We start from the raw sequence: 23,963 nt of genomic DNA on the forward strand, positions 1-23,963 counted from the left end.
TTACAATGGGCAAGCAGAGCCTGGGATACATGGCGAGGGAGCGTGCAGGGGGGGGGGGGGGCGCCGTTACCGGGTGGGGATGGACTGGAAGCAAAAGTGTTAGAGTGCATTAAAACTCAAAAACAAAAATGTAAACTATTTCAGTTTACCAGTCCTTAGATGTAGGGGCTGCATTAGTGTTCACTTTTCAATCTAGGAACATCTTCCAATGGAAGATTGCAAACAGGCAAGTAGGGTTTCTTTTATTGCAAAAGAGCCAAAGCATGTCTCGTCAACAAGAAAAAGCTGCTTACTGTAGGTTAGTTCCACTTAAAGGGAATTCTGTGCAGGGAATTTTTTAGATTGGTTTCAACCTACAGAGTTACTTTAACCACTTGGCAACCATGCTATAGCCGAAAAAGACAGCTACGGCGCAAGCCTAAAATGCCAAAAGAGCGTCCATGGAAGCCCCCCCAATCTCGCACTGCCTGCGCACCCCCTGCAGCCTTTGGACTCAGCTGATCACAGACAGGGATAAAGAGCCAATCACAGAGGCCCTTTACCAAGTGATCAGCTATCAGCCAAAGACAGCTGATCACAGAAGTAAACAGAACCTGGTTATCAGCTTTTGTTTTCCTCACACTGACAGTGTGAGGAAAAAAGAAGAAAGCCGGTTCTGTTACAAGGACACTGGTCCCTGGCGTGTCCACCAGTGCCACTAATCAGTGCCAACCAGTGCTGATAATCAGTGCTCACCAGTGCCATATATCAGTACCCATCAGTACTGCTAATCAGTGCCTACCAGTGTCACCTATCAGTGCCTATCAGTGATGCCAATCAGTGTCACTAATCAGTGTGACGGACGCCGGTATCAGACCCCTGCCCTTCTCACTAACTTGTGACAAAGGACCAGCCAATCCCACACCACACTGTCACTTACATAACGCCACCCTCAGCTGCATACTGCACAAAGGTTTTCCAGCTCGCGGGACCACAATCAAAAAGTTCAGTCAGTGAGCCAGGTGTTATCGGTTCTCAAACTTGACAGATGTTCCTGCTTTGATGGTACCATGAGAACTCTCAGCTGGTTAGGGATCTCCCTTTTTCTCTGGGATCAAAGGGATGTTGACTGAGGCCCCTGACCAATAAAACGGAGTGGACATGGGCTGTCCTGGGTTTTTTGACAATATCAGGTTCCTCCCTTATAGACAGTTTTATACCACTATTCAAATCTTCCAATACGTACTGGTTGCATTCTTGAAACTGATAGATTATTGTTCAGCATTGAATTTTGCATCCAGGGATACTAAACACAGGGTAACTCAAATAAACGTGTCACCCAGGGAATATCTGACAGCTATCATCCCTTCTATATGTGCTAGTGTGGTCATGTATGACCTTATTTCGTTCAGTACAACATTTCTCATTCAAATTTATACTTATTATTAATGTGTTATGTTCCTGTCTGAGTTAATGAATCGTTTGTGAATTTGTTAAGTTTTGAATTTAGCAGAGCTCTACGATTGCCTTTTATGATCCCCACTAGTTCTGGGTATCCTAAATAGATTTGGTCATAGTTTTTTAATAGGTCTAGACAGCAGAAAAAGACATCCTGCCAGGACTCAATCAGCTGTTTACAGCTCTGTGCAGGCCTAAGCGCTGGTTTCTGATGTCTCTGAGTTGAGATAACGGCTCTTTTGAAGTTTAAAACCTAAGCATTCCATGAATTAAAGGAGGAGGGAGGGGGTAATCACTGCAGCAATGTGTAACTGTTCTTCAAGACTGTCATGGATGATCTATGATAACTGAACAACATGGCTGCTTGCTACAGATTTTTTTGTGTCCAGTACATGATATCATTACAATCAGTGCCGCCTACCAGTGCCTATCATTGCTTATCAGTGACACCTATCAGTGCCACCTCATACTCATAGTGCCCTTCAGTACTGCCTATCAGCACCCATCAGTGTCTTCTGATCAGTGCCCACCAGTGCCGCCTCATCAGTGCTTATCAGTGCAGCCTATCAGTGCCGCCTCATCGGCACACATCAATGAAGGAGAAAAAAAATGAAAATTTCCTATCAAATACACACCGTAAATGCCCATAAACCTTTGCTCTGAGCCAGAGGCCGCGTTCCATAACTAGTCTACTTATAACTCTGGGAGGGAACTCCTGCTGCCATGGAGTCCATTATGAAAGGAAAATTACGGTAAGTATTTGATAGGAATTTTTCCTTTTTCCTGACAGACTTAATAGCAGCACACATATGGAAACTAACTAGCCATAAACACCCGGGTGGGCAATTGAAGAACAAAAGAAAAGGGTTTAATTGACACCGTCAACCAACAGGATTTGTAAACTAAAAATTAACAGAAGATAAAGAAGCCGGCTCTACACAATAATGAGCCATAAATGTATTGATCAGGGACCACAAGGCCACCCTATCGATTACATTGGGAACCACATGCTGCAAGTAGACACATTCCTGGTCGAGTGAGTGGTCACCATTCCTGAAGGAGCCAAGCCCCTGGCTCTGTGAGCCAGTCGGATGGCCAAGACAATCCATGCCACAATCGTCCTAGATGAGGCTCGTTTCACTTTGTCCTTTCCTGAAAAAGAATGAACAGGCATTCTGAAGCATGAAGGAAGCTGTAGCTTGTAGATATACCTTCACGTTACTAGAGAATACTACAACCAAAGGAAGGCACTGTTGAGAGTCAAACTCAGGATTCCCTGTTTACTAGACATAGGCTTTAACCAACTAAGCCACAGCTCGACCCCTCCCATGTCTAAAAGACGCAAATTAGTACTCCAAAGTTTAGCAGAATAGTTTCTTGGTTCCCATGAAAAACTGATGTACCCTTTGGAATTGAGTCAAGCATAGGTAAAAGAACCGCTTGAACTGGAAGAATATTAAGAAAAGTTCTCCGTGAACAGTGAATCAATCTCTGAGGCGTTTTTTACTGCTATAATAACCAGGAGAAAGGCTAACATGTCAGAGAGGCCTTTAACAGAGACAGCCCTAGAACACTCTGCTCCAATTCCTGAAAGGGAGCCTCGATTTGGAAAATCTCTGCATACTCCGAGGTCTGAGCCTAATTGCTCCCTTGAAGAGTTGTTGGACAGGAAAAGAGGCTTAGACCCGGAAACACCTGTGAAGGCTGATAAAGCTGACACTTGTACTCTGAGGGAGCTGACCGATAGAGCAAGATCTAAATCTGACTGGAGGAAGCCCAGAATATTTAGAACTTCTAGGTCACTACATGATCTAGCAGCAGCAGACATGTATTACACAGACTTTGACCAGATTCTCCTGTAAACTTTGTATTTACTCTTCTAGCATTTCAGAGAGAGGAGATGACTCTGGAGGAGCAGCCGAGGACCTCCAAAAACCAAGAACACTACCGTTAGACTTAACCATGCTGGACATGGATGTAGAAATGCACCCATTGACAGAAGGTCTTGCCCGATGAGAAGGGGCACTGGTTTCCAGTAGCTGAACATTGCTAGCAAGGGGAACCATGGCCTAAATGTCTAATATGGCATCACTGCCACTACCTCCACAACTTCCGTTCAGGTTTTTTTTGTAGAAACCAGGGGATGGCCAGGACTTTTAAGAAATGCTCAGGACCCGCTGCATTTCCAATGATCCATCAGGGCATGTGCACCTGAAAAACCTCCAATTGTAGAAACAATTTGTTGATGTCCAACTAGACTCTGGAAAAAAGTATGTTAGAATATTCTGGACTCCGGGGACATAAGCCTCTAAAATGTAGGCTTGATCCTTCTAAGCCTAAGACATAACTGGCTCCGCTTCCTGTAAAAGAGAACAGGCTGTGAGTCCCTTGTCTTTTAACGTAGGAGACCGCCGTAGTGTTGACTATGAGCAGTGATGCTCCCTTCGTTATATGGTGAAAGGCCTCTTCACCATATAACGAATCAATCTTGTGAAATTGACAGCTCCGCCTTCCTTGAGCTATCCCCAAGAGACAGCAAGCCCCCCATTCCATATTGGTGGTATCAGACGTGATTGTGAACCAGGAAATAGGGCAATGGAATGGCAAATGAGCCAATTTCTCAATTAAGGCCACCAGGGGACTCACTCTCATGACTGAGGTTATATAGATGACCTGAATTCTGCTTCCTAGCTCCCACTCCTGGAGAAACCCCTTCCGTGGAAACAAATCCGAGATAAGGAGGACTTCTGATGGACCATGCGTGTCCTGAAAAGACCGCTTTGACGTTCCAATAGTCTGAGGCTCAAACTCAGTAGCTTCTTGGATACTCTTGGTCAAGCTTTCAGCATACTTCTGAGGGGATATCTGGCCTCTTTATCAGCTCTTCCTAAAATCCAGACCTGGTTTGTAAAAACATGCGACCCTCGCACGCTCTGAACTTTGTCCTCTGGACTTTGTTGCCTTCTGGCCTAGCAGGCGTCCATACTGAGGCAAAACCAATTTGCCAACTGTGGCCCGGGTTATGGTGCTATCCAGCTTGCTAAAAGATGAAGCTCCTTCAAAAGGATCTTACACTAGGCCTGTTAGGGGTGGGATCAGCAGGCCCAGGCCCCAGCCATTGCACTCACTTTCTCGTGACTGACGGGAGCATAACCCACACCACTATGCGAACAATGTCAATGGGAGCCTCACCATGGAAACGGACACCAGCTCTTGAATACTGCGTCCACATTCTCCTTCCACATTCACATAACTTTAAACATAGCCACAAGAGCCCAGGCCGACTTTCAGGCCATTAACTGCATCTTCCAAGGAAGAGCAAGATGCTTGCTTGCCTCATCTAGGCCTCAACAACTACAGAGCCAGCCTTTAGATGCTTCACATCCTTATCTCTGAATGGATAGAGCTTGGCCATCTAGCTCAGAAGGGAGGTATATCTCACGACCTTGCTCCACTCCTCAAAATTATGTCCCTTATTTCCGTTAGGAATGGGAAATTAGAACGCTCTCTCTAGAGGTGCTTAAAGAACTTCCTCTTGCTTTGCAGGAGACTCTACAGGTTCTTTTCATGTAAATGCCCCCTTCATTGCCTTGACCAAAGGCATCACAAGGGCAAAGGGACTCATCACGCTCTGCCTCACTGTCTGAGGTCTTCATAGATGGATGGCTTGGTTAGGATGGTTCCATTTCTTCCTGCCCATCCCTAGTGGGAGAAAACGCTGTAGATTCTATTTGCTGGAAATCACCGTCCCCTTTTCCTCGGGCTTAGTATGGCTCCCACAGAGACTTGCCCTTTGGGACCTAAGTCCTGGATCCACTGGATGGCGGTGGATGTGGTGCCTATAGGATTATTCAGAGCTTTTGCTATGAAGGTTGGACCAATGCGACTAAATCTGGAATAAGAATGTTGATGCGGTGACCTAATGAGGTCTTTATCATCTTGTGCCGTGTATTGTCAATCTGACCTAGAAGGACTAAAAAAAACTAAAAAGAAAAGAAAATAGGGTAGAAAGGAAAGGGTTAAAAACCCAAAAGAAGTGCCCAGGTGAGCAAGGAAAGGAAAGGGTTAAACCGCACATACAGTCAACTTGCACAGGTGAGAACAAATGCAGGTTCACACACATAGGCAGCACACAAGGGTGTTATTGCAGAACATATAACTGTGATGGTTGCACACAGAATTTAGGGGAAATTGCTGCAAGCTAACCATAGAGAAAACCCAATATCAACAGTACTGGCCGCTGAGCTCCACTCAATGGTCTCTCCTCTGAGGAATAATGTGTACATTTGCATTATCCCACAAAATTTTAATAAAAATATATGAATGAAAAATATATGATTCAGATATTTTTCATATATTTTTATAAAAATGTTGTGGGATAATGCAAATGTACACATTATTCCTCAGAGGAGACACAATTGAGTGGAGCTTTATTTCAAATAGAAATTGTGCAAGTAAACCTGCGCCAAGGAGGAATATAACCTATTTAGTGAAATTGTATGTGTTTATAATATATTTTGAGCTGCTGCTGAAAAAAAGGATATATCCTTAACCACTTTACCACCGGAGGATTTTGCTGTCTTACGTCTGGGCCACTTTTTGCGATTCGGCACTGTGCGACTTTAACTGACAATTGCGCGGTCATGCAACACTGTACCCAAACAAAATGTACGTCCTTTTTTTCACACAAACAGAACTTTCTTTTGGTGGTATTTGATCACCTGTGCGATTTTTACTTTTTGCGCTATAAACAAAAAAAGAGTGACAATTTTGAAAAAATAACAATATTTTTCACATTTTTCCCCTCCAAAAAAATGTAAAAATCAAAATTTATCATTTTAGGCCAATTTGTTTTCTGCTACATATTTTTGGTAAAAAAAATTGCAATAAGCGTATTTTGATTTGTTTGCGCAAAAGTTATTGCGTTTACTAACTAAGGGAAAGAGCGGCGGTGATCACCGCCGGTCCTCCCCTGGCCCGACTCCCACTCTGACTGAATACAGCGGGAGCGAGCCTCCGGTGGCGCGCGCGCGCCGCCGAGAGAGGGGAATGTCTGGCGATGTAGGTCTACGTCATCAGACATTATCGAGCCACTTTGCTGCAGTAGCAGCTCAGTGAGCAGCGGTAAAGTGGTTAAATAGAGATTTTAATATATGTGTCAGCGCTGCTCAATAGTGTAATCAAAAAGTGCTCTATGTGCATAAAAAAAAATATATATCTAAGTGCTTAAATTGGTGGAGGTGCATACTATATATCACCAACCACCTACATAAATATTTATAAAGCAAAAACACTGTGCAATCACGTATATAAATAACAGTCACATAAAGTGCAAATAGCTGAACCAATATAAGGTGCTAAGTGCAAATGTGCTGATGTACAAATACAGTAATGATGATATTTTTTGAAAAATACAATGAATTACAAGAACAGTGCGCCATTGCAAACTTATATGCTGAGGTTTTAATTACATTAATTTAACCACTTAGCGATCGCCCACCGCAGATATACTGCGGCAGGCAGCCGCTGCTGGGCAAAGTGACGTATGGGTATGTCACTCGCTCAGCCGCCTGTGGGGGGCGAGCGCACGCCGCCAGAGGTGTGCTCCCGCCCCCACTCGTTCACAGGCATCCCCACGCGAGTGACCGGCGGCTCCGATGTCCGCCGGCCACTCGCAATCTTCCGCTGGAGAGGGAGAAAGGCAGGCGGCTGATGTAAACAAAGCCCTCTGTCATTCTCCCTGGTGTAACTGCAGAGACTATACGATCCTGCTATGTAGGATCGTATGTCTCTGTGGTTACATCACAAGCCACGCCCCCCACAGTTAGAATCACGCCCCTAGGGATACATTTAACCCACTGTTTACTAATAAAGTTAACCCCTTCCCTGCCAGTGTCATTTTTACAGTAACAGTGCATATTTATAGCACTGATTACTGTAGTAATGTCACTGGTACCCCCTAAAGTGTCAAAAATGTCAGTCAAGGGTCCGAACTGTCCGCTGCAATGTCGCAGTCCTGCAAAAAAAATCGCAGATCGCCACCATTACTGGTTAAAAAAAAAAACAATAACAAATTACATAAATCTTTCCCGTAGTTAGTAAACGCAATAACTTTTGCGCAAACCAATCAAAATATGCTTATTGCGATTTTTTTTACCAAAAATATGTAGTGGAAAACAAATTGGCCTAAAATGTTAAAAAATTTTGATTTTTACTTTTTTTTGGGGAATTTCATATAAAAAATTTGAAAAATATTGTTACTTTTTCAAAATTGTCGCTATTTTTTTTGTTTATAGCGCAAAAAGTAAAAATCAAACAAGTGATCAAATACCACCAAAAGAAAGCTCTGTTTGTGGGAAAAAAAGGACGCCAATTTAATTTGGGTACAGCATCGCACGACCACGCAATTGTCCGTTAAAGTCACGCAGTGCCGAATCGCAAAATAGGCCCTGGTCTTTGAGCAGCCAAATCCTCCGGGGCTTAAGTGATTAATATAGTCAGTCGTGAACTAAAGTGGGCCAGTCTAAGGCATGAGACTCCAGGACTGAAAATGAATCCCACTCTGGCCCTGCTAGTAGTCCATTGTTTCCTTCCTTCAGCCCCATAACTGAAGATTCATACCCCATAAATGTGTATGTGTGTACGGTCTCAGCACACCTTTACACCAGAATGAATAAACTCCCATGTACATGCGCTAGAGTTAGGTCAACCCCTGGGCAGCCAATCAAGACGGCTGAGGACCTGGCACCTGGAAGACGATAGAAAAAAGATGCTAGTGCCATTGAGGGACCTCATGGATGTTACATCTTTGGCATGAAGGTATTTGTTGAGTCCGGATCCACGATAATCAGTGTAGCTGTTAGGGCTCATTTACATAAGTGTTGCCCTCTGAAGAGCAATCCACTGTGGTTTGCTTTTCAGAGGGTGCTTGACAGGCGTTAACCACTTGCCGACCGCCGCGCGACTATTTACGTCAGAGGTCAGCCCCTCACAGGCAGAGCGACATAGTACTACATCACTAGCCTGTGAGGGTCTAGAGAGCGATTGCGCGCCCCCGGAGGCCCCACGGACCCCCCCGCGCGTGTGACCGGCGGACCCGATGTCCGCAGGTCACTCTGCGATCGTCGGTGCAGAGGGAGAAAGGCAGGCGGCTGATGTAAACAAGCCGCCTGTCATTCTCCCCTGTGTAGGAATAGTGATCATACGGTTCTACTATGTAGGACCGTTGATTGGCTGAGTGTTCCTACACCTCAAGCCACAGCCAATCACAGTTAGAATCACGCCCCTAGGGACACACACAACCTCTCCCTCTCAAATACAGTTAACCCCTTCACTGCCAGTGTCATTTTTACAGTAACAGTGCATATGTATAGCACTGATTACTGCAGTAATGTCACTGGTAACCCCAAAAGTGTCAAAAATGTCAGTCGAGGGTCCGATCTGTCCGCCGCAATGTCGCAGTCCCGCAAAAAAAATTGCAGATCGCCGCCATTACGCGTTAAAAAAACAACAACAAAAATGACAAAAGTCTTTCCCTTTGTTAGTAAACGCAATAACTTTTGCGCAAACCAATCAAAATAAGTTTTTTGCGATTCTTTTTACCAAACATATGTAGCATAAAACAAATTGACCGAAAATGTTAAAAAATTTTGATTTTTACATTTTTGGGGGGGGGGGGGGGATTTCATATAAAAAATGTGGAAAATATTGTTATTTTTGAAAAATTGATGCTCTTTTTTTGTTTATAGCGCATGATCAAAAAATCGCACAGGTGATCAAATACCACCAAAAGAAAGCTCTGTTTGTGGGAAAAAAGGACGTCAAATTCGTTTAAAGCGGAGTTCCAGCCATTTCACTCACCTGTCCAACGGTCCAGCGATGCAGCCGCCCGAAGCCTCGATCCTCTCCCTCGGCGCCGGCATCACTGCTGTGGGCACCCGGCTGTGACAGTTTGCGGCTTCACAGCTGGGTACCCACTGCGCATGCGCGAGTTGCGCTACGCGCCGTGATTGGCCGGCAATCTTCTGGGACCTCTGACATGTCCCAGAAGATTGCAGGGAGGGAGGGGGAGAGGAGAACTTCCGCTCAGGGCGCCGCGGCGCTCCGAGCGGAAGTAGGAGCGGGTACCTGTCAAAACTAGGTACCCGCTCCCCCCCAAAAAAATGACATGCCAAATGTGGCATGTCAGGGGGTTAGGACCACCTAAAGCGGAAGTTCCACTTTTGGGTGGAACTCCGCTTTAAGTACAGCGTCGCACGGCCGCGCAATTGTCCGTTAAAGTCACGCAGTGCCGAATCGCAAAATAGGCCCTGGTCAGGAAGGGGGTAAAATCTCCTGGGGCTTAAGTGGTTAAGCTCTCTGAAGAGCGATTTGAATACAGAATGCTCTTCAGAAGGCAAAGCCCTTAAAATGTACATAGGGTCCTACTTTTTTTTGTAGTTTTACAGTAGAGAAGGGATACAATCTCTATCAGGTTATTGGTTGTTGTCTGTGTCCTGCTAGGGTGACTTCCTTTCTCTGCCTGTCCTGGAGACCTAACAGGAAGTGAGAGGAAATCTCTACAAAGTGAGGGGAATTCCATCCTAGAGAGTTGTCACCACACAACTTTTATTCTTTGGAAGATTTCTTCTCACCTCTTGTGACAAAATTTGAGATTTTCCTTTATTTTCTGTCTTGGTGACAACGGTCACCAGGAAAAGGTGAATCTCCCTCTGTGGGGACACAGAGTGTCAAACCCTTCCACATTCCAAAACTAAAAAAAAAACAGTTTTGCTTTGCACATATTTGAAATAAACAAAAGAGTTGTTCATCCAGAGGACTTATAGAGGAAGCACCCAGAACACGGGCTCCATGTCTTCACCTGTTCTCACACAAGCTCATTGACTTTCCTGTCCTCACCGACATGGCCGGCAGGGGGAGCTCAAGTACCAACCTGACAGAGCGGGCCATACCATTGCTCAAGGGAGACAAGGGAAAGGAAAAGCCATACTGGACTAAGAATACGGTCTGTGCGCTAGGTAAAGAAAAGTGAAAATCCGTCAAAGAGCCTTTCCTTCGAAGTACAGAGAGACGTAAGGAATTCTTGTATGACCGGATGATAGAAGCGGTGTACAGGCTGCTTCCGGTAAAGGTGGTACAATCCGGTGACGTTGATTGTTTTGGTTCTGTCATCATAGCAGGTACTAGTAGGGGGCACAGAGAGGGCCCGTTGTGTACATAGCTGGCAGCGCTGAGCTTGGCTCTTTCCTCTTCTCCCCCTCTATATGAGTGCACTGACCGGCAGCTGCAGGCCTTCTGTCCCTCCGAGGCGGTAAGTGTCATGGTGGGGTTGATGGGGGTCACTGGATAGGCCGGGGAATGAAGGCGATCACATACAGGTGTCTTCCTAATGCTTACTTCACAGCCAATGATAGAGCACATAGCCATGGTATCTCTTCCTTATTGGATGGGGGAATCTGTGTACAGCTACATGGGGGACCTGGGAACCATAGGCCAGTGTAAGAGGAACCAGCCATCAGATACAGCCAGGACCGGGGAACCATAGGCCAGTGTAGGAGGAACCAACCATTAGATACAGCCAGGACCAGGGAACCATAGGCCAGTGTAGGAGGAACCAGCCATCAGATACAGCCAGGACCGGGGAACCATAGGCCAGTGTAGGAGGAACCAGCCATCAGATACAGCCAGGACCGGGGAACCATAGGCCAGTGTAGGAGGAACCAGCCATCAGATACAGCCAGGACCAGGGAACCATAGGCCAGTGTAGGAGGAACCAGCCATCAGATACAGCCAGGACCGGGGAACCATAGGCCAGTGTAGGAGGAACCAGCCATCAGATGCAGCCAGGACCGGGGAACCATAGTCCAGTGTAGGAGGAACCAGCCATCAGATACAGCCAGGACCGGGGAACCATAGGCCAGTGTAGGAAGAACCAGCCATCAGATACAGCCAGGACCAGGGAACCATAGGCCAGTGTAGGAGGAACCAGCCATCAGATACAGCCAGGACCGGGGAACCATAGGCCAGTGTAGGAGGAACCAGCCATCAGATACAGCCAGGACCGGGGAACCATAGGCCAGTGTAGGAAGAACCAGCCATCAGATACAGCCAGGACCAGGGAACCATAGGCCAGTGTAGGAGGAACCAGCCATCAGATACAGCCAGGACCGGGGAACCATAGGCCAGTGTAGGAAGAACCAGCCATCAGATACAGCCAGGACCAGGGAGCCATAGACCAGTGTAGGAGGAACCAACCATTAGATACAGCCAGGACCAGGGAACCATAGGCCAGTGTAGGAAGAACCAGCCATCACATACAGCCAGGACCAGGGAACCATAGGCCAGTGTAGGAAGAACCAGCCATCAGATACAGCCAGGACCAGGGAACCATAGGCCAGTGTAGGAGGAACCAGCCATCAGATACAGCCAGGACCGGGGAACCATAGGCCAGTGTAGGAAGAACCAGCCATCAGATACAGCCAGGACCAGGGAACCATAGGCCAGTGTAGGAGGAACCAGTCATCAGATACAGCTAGGACCGGGGAACCATAGGCCAGTGTAGGAGGAACCAGCCATCAGATACAGCCAGGACCGGGGAACCATAGGCCAGTGTAAGAAAAACCAGTCATCAGATACAGGCAGCACCAGGGAACCATAGGCCAGTGTAGGAGGAACCAACCATTAGATACAGCCAGGACCAGGGAACCATAGGCCAGTGTAGGAAGAACCAGCCATCAGATACAGCCAGGACCAGGGAACCATAGGCCAGTGTAGGAGGAACCAGCCATCAGATACAGCCAGGACCGGGGAACCATAGGCCAGTGTAGGAAGAACCAGCTATCAGATACAGCCAGGACCAGGGAACCATAGGCCAGTGTAGGAAGAACCAGCCATCAGATACAGCCAGGACCAGGGAACCATAGGCCAGTGTAGGAGGAACCAGCCATCAGATACAGCCAGGACCGGGGAACCATAGGCCAGTGTAGGAAGAACCAGCTATCAGATACAGCCAGGACCAGGGAGCCATAGACCAGTGTAGGAGGAACCAGCCATCAGATACAGCCAGGACCAGGGAACCATAGGCCACTGTAGGAGGAACCAGCCATCAGATACAGCCAGGACCAGGGAACCATAGGCCACTGTAGGAGGAACCAGCCATCAGATACAGCCAGGACCGGGGAACCATAGGCCAGTGTAAGAAAAACCAGCCATCAGATACAGCCAGGGCTGGGGAACCATAGGCTAGTGTAGGAGGAACCAGCCATCAGATACAGCCAGGGCCAGTGAACCATAGGCCAGTGTAGGAAGAACCAGCCATCAGATACAGCCTGGACCGGGGAGCCATAGGCCAGTGTAGGAGGAACCAGCCATCAGATACAGCCAGGGCCAGTGAACCATAGGCCAGTGTAGGAGGAACCAGCCATCAGATACAGCCAGGGCCAGTGAACCATAGGCCAGTGTAGGAAGAACCAGCCATCAGATACAGCCAGGACCGGGGAGCCATAGGCCAGTGTAGGAGGAACCAGCCATCAGATACAGCCAGGACCAGGGAACCATAGGCTAGTGTAGGAGGAACCAGCCATCAGATACAGCCAGGACCAGGGAACCATAGGCTAGTGTAGGAGGAACCAGCCATCAGATACAGCCAGGACCGGGAAACCATAGGCCAGTGTAGTAAGAACCAGCCATCAGATACAGCCAGGACCGGGAAACCATAGGCCAGTGTAGTAAGAACCAGCCATAAGATACAGCCAGGACCGGGGAACCATAGGCCAGTGTAGGAGGAACCAGCCATCAGATACAGGCAGCACCAGGGAACCATAGGCCAGTGTAGGAAGAACCAGTCATCAGATACAGCCAGGATCAGGGAACCATAGGCCAGTGTAGGAAGAACCAGCCATCAAATACAGCCAGGACCAGGGAACCATAGGCCAGTGTAGGAGGAACCAGCCATCAGATACAACCAGGACAGGGAAACCATAGGCCAGTGTAGGAGGAACCAGCCATCAGATACAGCCAGGACCAGGGAACCATAGGCCAGTGTAGGAGGAACCAGCCATCAGATACAGCCAGGACCGGGGAACCATAGGCCAGTGTAGGAGGAACCAGTCATCAGATACAGCCAGGACCGGGGAACCATAGGCCAGTGTAGGAGGAACCAGCCATCAGATACAGCCAGGATCAGGGAACCATAGGCCAGTGTAGGAAGAACCAGCCATCAGATACAGCCAGGACCAGGGAACCATAGGCCAGTGTAGGAGGAACCAGCCATCAGATACAGCCAGGACCAGGGAACCATAGGCCAGTGTAGGAGGAACCAGCCATCAGATACAGCCAGGACCGGGGAACCATAGGCCAGTGTAGGAAGAACCAGCTATCAGATACAGCCAGGACCAGGGAGCCATAGACCAGTGTAGGAGGAACCAGCCATCAGATACAGCCAGGACCAGGGAACCATAGGCCAGTGTAGGAAGAACCAGCCATCAGATACAGCCAGGACCGGGGAACCATAGGCCAGTGTAGGAGGAACCAGCCATCAGATACAGCCAGGACCGGGGAACCATAGGCCAGTGTAGGAGGAACCAGTCATCAGATACAGGCAGCACCAGGGAACCATAAGCCAGTGTAGGAGGAACCAGCCATCAGATACAGCCAGGACCGGGGAACCATAGGCCAGTGTAAGAAAAACCAGCCATCAGATACAGCCAGGGCTGGGGAACCATAGGCTAGTGTAGGAGGAACCAGCCATCAGATACAGCCAGGACCAGGGAACCATAGGCCAGTGTAGGAAGAACCAGCCATCAAATACAGCCAGGACCAGGGAACCATAGGCCAGTGTAGGAGGAACCAGCCATCAGATAAAGCCAGGACAGGGAAACCATAGGCCAGTGTAGGAGGAACCAGCCATCAGATACAGCCAGGACCAGGGAACCATAGGCCAGTGTAGGAGGAACCAGCCATCAGATACAGCCAGGACCGGGGAACCATAGGCCAGTGTAGGAGGAACCAGTCATCAGATACAGCCAGGACCGGGGAACCATAGGCCAGTGTAGGAGGAACCAGCCATCAGATACAGCCAGGATCAGGGAACCATAGGCCAGTGTAGGAAGAACCAGCCATCAGATACAGCCAGGACCAGGGAACCATAGGCCAGTGTAGGAGGAACCAGCCATCAGATACAGCCAGGACCAGGGAACCATAGGCCAGTGTAGGAGGAACCAGCCATCAGATACAGCCAGGACCAGGGAACCATAGGCCAGTGTAGGAAGAACCAGCCATCAGATACAGCCAGGACCGGGGAACCATAGGCCAGTGTAGGAGGAACCAGCCATCAGATACAGCCAGGACCGGGGAACCATAGGCCAGTGTAGGAGGAACCAGTCATCAGATACAGGCAGCACCAGGGAACCATAAGCCAGTGTAGGAGGAACCAGCCATCAGATACAGCCAGGACCGGGGAACCATAGGCCAGTGTAAGAAAAACCAGCCATCAGATACAGCCAGGGCTGGGGAACCATAGGCTAGTGTAGGAGGAACCAGCCATCAGATACAGCCAGGACCAGGGAACCATAGGCCAGTGTAGGAAGAACCAGCCATCAGATACAGCAAGGACCGGGGAGCCATAGACCAGTGTAGGAGGAACCAACCATTAGATACAGCCAGGACCAGGGAACCATAGGCCAGTGTAGGAAGAACCAGCCATCAGATACAGCCAGGACCAGGGAACCATAGGCCAGTGTAGGAGGAACCAGCCATCAGATACAGCCAGGACTGGGGAACCATAGGCCAGTGTAGGAGGAACCAACTATCAGATACAGCCAGGACCAGGGAACCATAGGCCAGTGTAGGAGGAACCAGCCATAAGATACAGCCAGGACCGGGGAACCATAGGCCAGTGTAGGAAGAACCAGCCATCAGATGCAGCCAGGACCAGGGAGCCATAGACCAGTGTAGGAGGAACCAGCCATCAGATACAACCAGGACCAGGGAGCCATAGACCAGTGTAGGAGGAACCAGCCATCAGATACAGCCAGGACCAGGGAGCCATAGGCCAGTGTAGGAGGAACCAGCCATCAGATACAGCCAGGACCGGGGAACCATAGGCCAGTGTAGGAAGAACCAGCTATCAGATACAGCCAGGACCAGGGAGCCATAGACCAGTGTAGGAGGAACCAACCATTAGATACAGCCAGGACCAGGGAACCATAGGCCAGTGTAGGAAGAACCAGCCATCAGATACAGCCAGGACCAGGGAACCATAGGCCAGTGTAGGAGGAACCAGCCATCAGATACAGCCAGGACCAGGGAACCATAGGCCAGTGTAGGAGGAACCAGCCATCAGATACAGCCAGGACCGGGGAACCATAGGCCAGTGTAGGAAGAACCAGCCATCAGATACAGCCAGGACCAGGGAGCCATAGACCAGTGTAGGAGGAACCAGCCATCAGATACAGCCAGGACCGGGAAACCATAGGCCAGTGTAGTAAGAACCAGCCATCAGATACAGCCAGGACCGGGAAACCATAGGCCAGTGTAGTAAGAACCAGCCATAAGATACAGCCAGGACCGGGGAACCATAGGCCAGTGTAGGAGGAACCAGCCATCAGATACAGGCAGCACCAGGGAACCATAGGCCAGTGTAGGAAGAACCAGTCATCAGATACAGCCAGGATCAGGGAACCATAGGCCAGTGTAGGAAGAACCAGCCATCAAATACAGCCAGGACCAGGGAACCATAGGCCAGTGTAGGAGGAACCAGCCATCAGATACAGCCAGGACAGGGAAACCATAGGCCAGTGTAGGAGGAACCAGCCATCAGATACAGCCAGGACCGGGGAACCATAGGCCAGTGTAGGAGGAACCAGTCATCAGATACAGGCAGTACCAGGGAACCATAGGCCAGTGTAGGAGGAACCAGCCATCAGATACAGCAAGGACCGGGGAACCATAGGCCAGTGTAAGAAAAACCAGCCATCAGATACAGCCAGGGCTGGGGAACCATAGGCTAGTGTAGGAGGAACCAGCCATCAGATACAGCCAGGACCGGGGAACCAAAGGCCAGTGTAGGAGGAACCAGCCATCAGATACAGCCAGGACCAGGGAACCATAGGCCAGTGTAGGAGGAACCAGCCATCAGATACAGCCAGTGCCAGTGAACCATAGGCCAGTGTAGGAGGAACCAGCCATCAGATACAGCCAGGGCCAGTGAACCATAGGCCAGTGTAGGAAGAACCAGCCATCAGATACACCCAGGACCGGGGAGCCATACGCCAGTGTAGGAGGAACCAGCCATCAGATACAGCCAGGGCCAGTGAACCATAGGCCAGTGTAGGAGGAACCAGCCATCAGATACAGCCAGGGCCAGTGAACCATAGGCCAGTGTAGGAAGAACCAGCCATCAGATACAGCCAGGACCGGGGAGCCATAGGCCAGTGTAGGAGGAACCAGCCATCAGATACAGCCAGGACCGGGGAGCCATAGGCCAGTGTAGGAGGAACCAGCCATCCGATACAGCCAGGACCAGGGAACCATAGGCTAGTGTAGGAGGAACCAGCCATCAGATACAGCCAGGACCGGGAAACCATAGGCCAGTGTAGTAAGAACCAGCCATCAGATACAGCCAGGACCGGGAAACCATAGGCCAGTGTAGTAAGAACCAGCCATAAGATACAGCCAGGACCGGGGAACCATAGGCCAGTGTAGGAGGAACCAGCCATCAGATACAGCCAGGATCAGGGAACCATAGGCCAGTGTAGGAAGAACCAGCCATCAGATACAGCCAGGACCTGGGAACCATAGGCCAGTGTAGGAGGAACCAGCCATCAGATACAGCCAGGACAGGGAAACCATAGGCCAGTGTAGGAGGAACCAGCCTTCAGATACAGCCAGGACCAGGGAACCATAGGCCAGTGTAGGAGGAACCAACCATCAGATACAGCCAGGACCAGGGAACTATAGGCTAGTGTAGGAGGAACCAGCCATCAGATACAGCCAGGGCCAGGGAACCATAGGCTATTGTAGGAGGAACCAGCCATCAGATACAGCCAGGATTGGGGAACCATAGGCCAGTGTAGTAAGAACCAGCCATCAGATACAGCCAGGACCGGGAAACCATAGGCCAGTGTAGGAGGAACCAGCCATCAGATACAGGCAGCACCAGGGAACCATAGGCCAGTGTAGGAAGAACCAGTCATCAGATACAGCCAGGATCAGGGAACCATAGGCCAGTGTAGGAGGAACCAGCCATCAGATACAGCCAGGACAGGGAAACCATAGGCCAGTGTAGGAGGAACCAGCCATCAGATACAGCCAGGACCAGGGAACCATAGGCCAGTGTAGGAAGAACCAGCCATCAGATACAGCCAGGACAAGGGAGCCATAGGCCAGTGTAGGAGGAACCAGCCATCAGATACAGCCAGGACCAGGGAACCATAGGCTAGTGTAGGAGGAACCAGCCATCAGATACAGCCAGGGCCAGGGAACCATAGGCCAGTGTAGGAAGAACCAGCCATCAGATACAGCCAGGGCCGGGGTACCAAAGGCTAGTGTAGGAAGAACCAGCCATCAGATACAGCCAGGACCGGGGAACCATAGGCCACTGTAGAAAGAACCAGCCATCAGATACAGCCAGGGCCGGGGAACCATAGGCTAGTGTAGGAGGAATCAGCCATCAGGTACAGCCAGGGCCGGGGAATCATAGGCTAGTGCAGGAAGAACCAGCCTTTAGATACAGCCAGGACCAGGGAGCCATAGGCCAGTGTAGGAAGAACCAGCCATAAGATACAGTCAGGGCCAGGGAACCATAGGCCAGTGTAGGAAGAACCAGCTATTAGATACAGCCCAAACCAGGGAGCCATAGCCCAGTGTAGGAAGAACTAGCCATCAGATACAGCCAGGACCGGGGAACCATAGGCCAGTGTAGGAAGAACCAGCCATCAGATACAGCCAGGACCAGGGAGCCATAGACCAGTGTAGGAGGAACCAACCATTAGATACAGCCAGGACCAGGGAACCATAGGCCAGTGTAGGAAGAACCAGCCATCACATACAGCCAGGACCAGGGAACCATAGGCCAGTGTAGGAAGAACCAGCCATCAGATACAGCCAGGACCAGGGAACCATAGGCCAGTGTAGGAGGAACCAGCCATCAGATACAGCCAGGACCGGGGAACCATAGGCCAGTGTAGGAAGAACCAGCCATCAGATACAGCCAGGACCGGGGAACCATAGGCCAGTGTAGGAGGAACCAGCCATCAGATACAGCCAGGACCGGGGAACCATAGGCCAGTGTAGGAGGAACCAACCATTAGATACAGCCAGGACCGGGGAACCATAGTCCAGTGTAGGAGGAACCAGCCATCAGATACAGCCAGGACCGGGGAACCATAGGCCAGTGTAGGAGGAACCAGCCATCAGATACAGCCAGGACCGGGGAACCATAGGCCAGTGTAGGAGGAACCAGCCATCAGATACAGCCAGGACCGGGGAACCATAGTCCAGTGTAGGAGGAACCAGCCATCAGATACAGCCAGGACCGGGGAACCATAGGCCAGTGTAGGAGGAACCAGCCATCAGATACAGCCAGGACCGGGGAACCATAGTCCAGTGTAGGAGGAACCAGCCATCAGATACAGCCAGGACCGGGGAACCATAGGCCAGTGTAGGAAGAACCAGCCATCAGATACAGCCAGGACCAGGGAACCATAGGCCAGTGTAGGAGGAACCAGCCATCAGATACAGCCAGGACCGGGGAACCATAGGCCAGTGTAGGAGGAACCAGCCATCAGATACAGCCAGGACCGGGGAACCATAGGCCAGTGTAGGAAGAACCAGCCATCAGATACAGCCAGGACCAGGGAACCATAGGCCAGTGTAGGAGGAACCAGCCATCAGATACAGCCAGGACCGGGGAACCATAGGCCAGTGTAGGAAGAACCAGCCATCAGATACAGCCAGGACCAGGGAGCCATAGACCAGTGTAGGAGGAACCAACCATTAGATACAGCCAGGACCAGGGAACCATAGGCCAGTGTAGGAAGAACCAGCCATCACATACAGCCAGGACCAGGGAACCATAGGCCAGTGTAGGAAGAACCAGCCATCCGATACAGCCAGGACCAGGGAACCATAGGCCAGTGTAGGAGGAACCAGCCATCAGATACAGCCAGGACCGGGGAACCATAGGCCAGTGTAGGAGGAACCAGCCATCAGATACAGCCAGGACCGGGGAACCATAGGCCAGTGTAAGAAAAACCAGTCATCAGATACAGGCAGCACCAGGGAACCATAGGCCAGTGTAGGAAGAACCAGCCATCAGATACAGCCAGGACCAGGGAACCATAGGCCAGTGTAGGAGGAACCAGCCATCAGATACAGCCAGGACCGGGGAACCATAGGCCAGTGTAGGAAGAACCAGCTATCAGATACAGCCAGGACCAGGGAACCATAGGCCAGTGTAGGAAGAACCAGCCATCAGATACAGCCAGGACCAGGGAACCATAGGCCAGTGTAGGAGGAACCAGCCATCAGATACAGCCAGGACCGGGGAACCATAGGCCAGTGTAGGAAGAACCAGCTATCAGATACAGCCAGGACCAGGGAGCCATAGACCAGTGTAGGAGGAACCAGCCATCAGATACAGCCAGGACCAGGGAACCATAGGCCACTGTAGGAGGAACCAGCCATCAGATACAGCCAGGACCAGGGAACCATAGGCCACTGTAGGAGGAACCAGCCATCAGATACAGCCAGGACCGGGGAACCATAGGCCAGTGTAAGAAAAACCAGCCATCAGATACAGCCAGGGCTGGGGAACCATAGGCTAGTGTAGGAGGAACCAGCCATCAGATACAGCCAGGGCCAGTGAACCATAGGCCAGTGTAGGAAGAACCAGCCATCAGATACAGCCTGGACCGGGGAGCCATAGGCCAGTGTAGGAGGAACCAGCCATCAGATACAGCCAGGGCCAGTGAACCATAGGCCAGTGTAGGAGGAACCAGCCATCAGATACAGCCAGGGCCAGTGAACCATAGGCCAGTGTAGGAAGAACCAGCCATCAGATACAGCCAGGACCGGGGAGCCATAGGCCAGTGTAGGAGGAACCAGCCATCAGATACAGCCAGGACCAGGGAACCATAGGCTAGTGTAGGAGGAACCAGCCATCAGATACAGCCAGGACCAGGGAACCATAGGCTAGTGTAGGAGGAACCAGCCATCAGATACAGCCAGGACCGGGAAACCATAGGCCAGTGTAGTAAGAACCAGCCATCAGATACAGCCAGGACCGGGAAACCATAGGCCAGTGTAGTAAGAACCAGCCATAAGATACAGCCAGGACCGGGGAACCATAGGCCAGTGTAGGAGGAACCAGCCATCAGATACAGGCAGCACCAGGGAACCATAGGCCAGTGTAGGAAGAACCAGTCATCAGATACAGCCAGGATCAGGGAACCATAGGCCAGTGTAGGAAGAACCAGCCATCAAATACAGCCAGGACCAGGGAACCATAGGCCAGTGTAGGAGGAACCAGCCATCAGATACAACCAGGACAGGGAAACCATAGGCCAGTGTAGGAGGAACCAGCCATCAGATACAGCCAGGACCAGGGAACCATAGGCCAGTGTAGGAGGAACCAGCCATCAGATACAGCCAGGACCGGGGAACCATAGGCCAGTGTAGGAGGAACCAGTCATCAGATACAGCCAGGACCGGGGAACCATAGGCCAGTGTAGGAGGAACCAGCCATCAGATACAGCCAGGATCAGGGAACCATAGGCCAGTGTAGGAAGAACCAGCCATCAGATACAGCCAGGACCAGGGAACCATAGGCCAGTGTAGGAGGAACCAGCCATCAGATACAGCCAGGACCAGGGAACCATAGGCCAGTGTAGGAGGAACCAGCCATCAGATACAGCCAGGACCGGGGAACCATAGGCCAGTGTAGGAAGAACCAGCTATCAGATACAGCCAGGACCAGGGAGCCATAGACCAGTGTAGGAGGAACCAGCCATCAGATACAGCCAGGACCAGGGAACCATAGGCCAGTGTAGGAAGAACCAGCCATCAGATACAGCCAGGACCGGGGAACCATAGGCCAGTGTAGGAGGAACCAGCCATCAGATACAGCCAGGACCGGGGAACCATAGGCCAGTGTAGGAGGAACCAGTCATCAGATACAGGCAGCACCAGGGAACCATAAGCCAGTGTAGGAGGAACCAGCCATCAGATACAGCCAGGACCGGGGAACCATAGGCCAGTGTAAGAAAAACCAGCCATCAGATACAGCCAGGGCTGGGGAACCATAGGCTAGTGTAGGAGGAACCAGCCATCAGATACAGCCAGGACCAGGGAACCATAGGCCAGTGTAGGAAGAACCAGCCATCAAATACAGCCAGGACCAGGGAACCATAGGCCAGTGTAGGAGGAACCAGCCATCAGATAAAGCCAGGACAGGGAAACCATAGGCCAGTGTAGGAGGAACCAGCCATCAGATACAGCCAGGACCAGGGAACCATAGGCCAGTGTAGGAGGAACCAGCCATCAGATACAGCCAGGACCGGGGAACCATAGGCCAGTGTAGGAGGAACCAGTCATCAGATACAGCCAGGACCGGGGAACCATAGGCCAGTGTAGGAGGAACCAGCCATCAGATACAGCCAGGATCAGGGAACCATAGGCCAGTGTAGGAAGAACCAGCCATCAGATACAGCCAGGACCAGGGAACCATAGGCCAGTGTAGGAGGAACCAGCCATCAGATACAGCCAGGACCAGGGAACCATAGGCCAGTGTAGGAGGAACCAGCCATCAGATACAGCCAGGACCAGGGAACCATAGGCCAGTGTAGGAAGAACCAGCCATCAGATACAGCCAGGACCGGGGAACCATAGGCCAGTGTAGGAGGAACCAGCCATCAGATACAGCCAGGACCGGGGAACCATAGGCCAGTGTAGGAGGAACCAGTCATCAGATACAGGCAGCACCAGGGAACCATAAGCCAGTGTAGGAGGAACCAGCCATCAGATACAGCCAGGACCGGGGAACCATAGGCCAGTGTAAGAAAAACCAGCCATCAGATACAGCCAGGGCTGGGGAACCATAGGCTAGTGTAGGAGGAACCAGCCATCAGATACAGCCAGGACCAGGGAACCATAGGCCAGTGTAGGAAGAACCAGCCATCAGATACAGCAAGGACCGGGGAGCCATAGACCAGTGTAGGAGGAACCAACCATTAGATACAGCCAGGACCAGGGAACCATAGGCCAGTGTAGGAAGAACCAGCCATCAGATACAGCCAGGACCAGGGAACCATAGGCCAGTGTAGGAGGAACCAGCCATCAGATACAGCCAGGACTGGGGAACCATAGGCCAGTGTAGGAGGAACCAACTATCAGATACAGCCAGGACCAGGGAACCATAGGCCAGTGTAGGAGGAACCAGCCATAAGATACAGCCAGGACCGGGGAACCATAGGCCAGTGTAGGAAGAACCAGCCATCAGATGCAGCCAGGACCAGGGAGCCATAGACCAGTGTAGGAGGAACCAGCCATCAGATACAACCAGGACCAGGGAGCCATAGACCAGTGTAGGAGGAACCAGCCATCAGATACAGCCAGGACCAGGGAGCCATAGGCCAGTGTAGGAGGAACCAGCCATCAGATACAGCCAGGACCGGGGAACCATAGGCCAGTGTAGGAAGAACCAGCCATAAGATACAGCCAGGACCGGGGAACCATAGGCCAGTGTAGGAGGAACCAGCCATCAGATACAGGCAGCACCAGGGAACCATAGGCCAGTGTAGGAAGAACCAGTCATCAGATACAGCCAGGATCAGGGAACCATAGGCCAGTGTAGGAAGAACCAGCCATCAAATACAGCCAGGACCAGGGAACCATAGGCCAGTGTAGGAGGAACCAGCCATCAGATACAGCCAGGACAGGGAAACCATAGGCCAGTGTAGGAGGAACCAGCCATCAGATACAGCCAGGACCGGGGAACCATAGGCCAGTGTAGGAGGAACCAGTCATCAGATACAGGCAGTACCAGGGAACCATAGGCCAGTGTAGGAGGAACCAGCCATCAGATACAGCAAGGACCGGGGAACCATAGGCCAGTGTAAGAAAAACCAGCCATCAGATACAGCCAGGGCTGGGGAACCATAGGCTAGTGTAGGAGGAACCAGCCATCAGATACAGCCAGGACCGGGGAACCAAAGGCCAGTGTAGGAGGAACCAGCCATCAGATACAGCCAGGACCAGGGAACCATAGGCCAGTGTAGGAGGAACCAGCCATCAGATACAGCCAGGGCCAGTGAACCATAGGCCAGTGTAGGAGGAACCAGCCATCAGATACAGCCAGGGCCAGTGAACCATAGGCCAGTGTAGGAAGAACCAGCCATCAGATACACCCAGGACCGGGGAGCCATACGCCAGTGTAGGAGGAACCAGCCATCAGATACAGCCAGGGCCAGTGAACCATAGGCCAGTGTAGGAGGAACCAGCCATCAGATACAGCCAGGGCCAGTGAACCA

The 23,963-nt window shown here is 50.8% G+C and overlaps 1 protein-coding gene across 1 annotated transcript in view; it reads left to right on the top strand.

Annotated features, from left to right (window-relative positions):
- The first annotated feature begins 10,515 nt into the window (after positions 1 to 10,515).
- ATG101 (autophagy related 101) overlaps positions 10,516 to 23,963 on the top strand; it is a 28,701-nt gene continuing 15,253 nt past the window's right edge. The window contains exon 1 of the mRNA XM_082247097.1: positions 10,516 to 10,747. The gene's annotated coding sequence lies outside the window, so the exon portion shown is untranslated. The remainder of the gene's footprint in view (positions 10,748 to 23,963) is intronic.

This window comes from Pelophylax lessonae (genome assembly GCF_965119305.1).
Source record: "Pelophylax lessonae genome assembly, chromosome: 2".
NCBI lineage: Eukaryota > Metazoa > Chordata > Amphibia > Anura > Ranidae > Pelophylax > Pelophylax lessonae.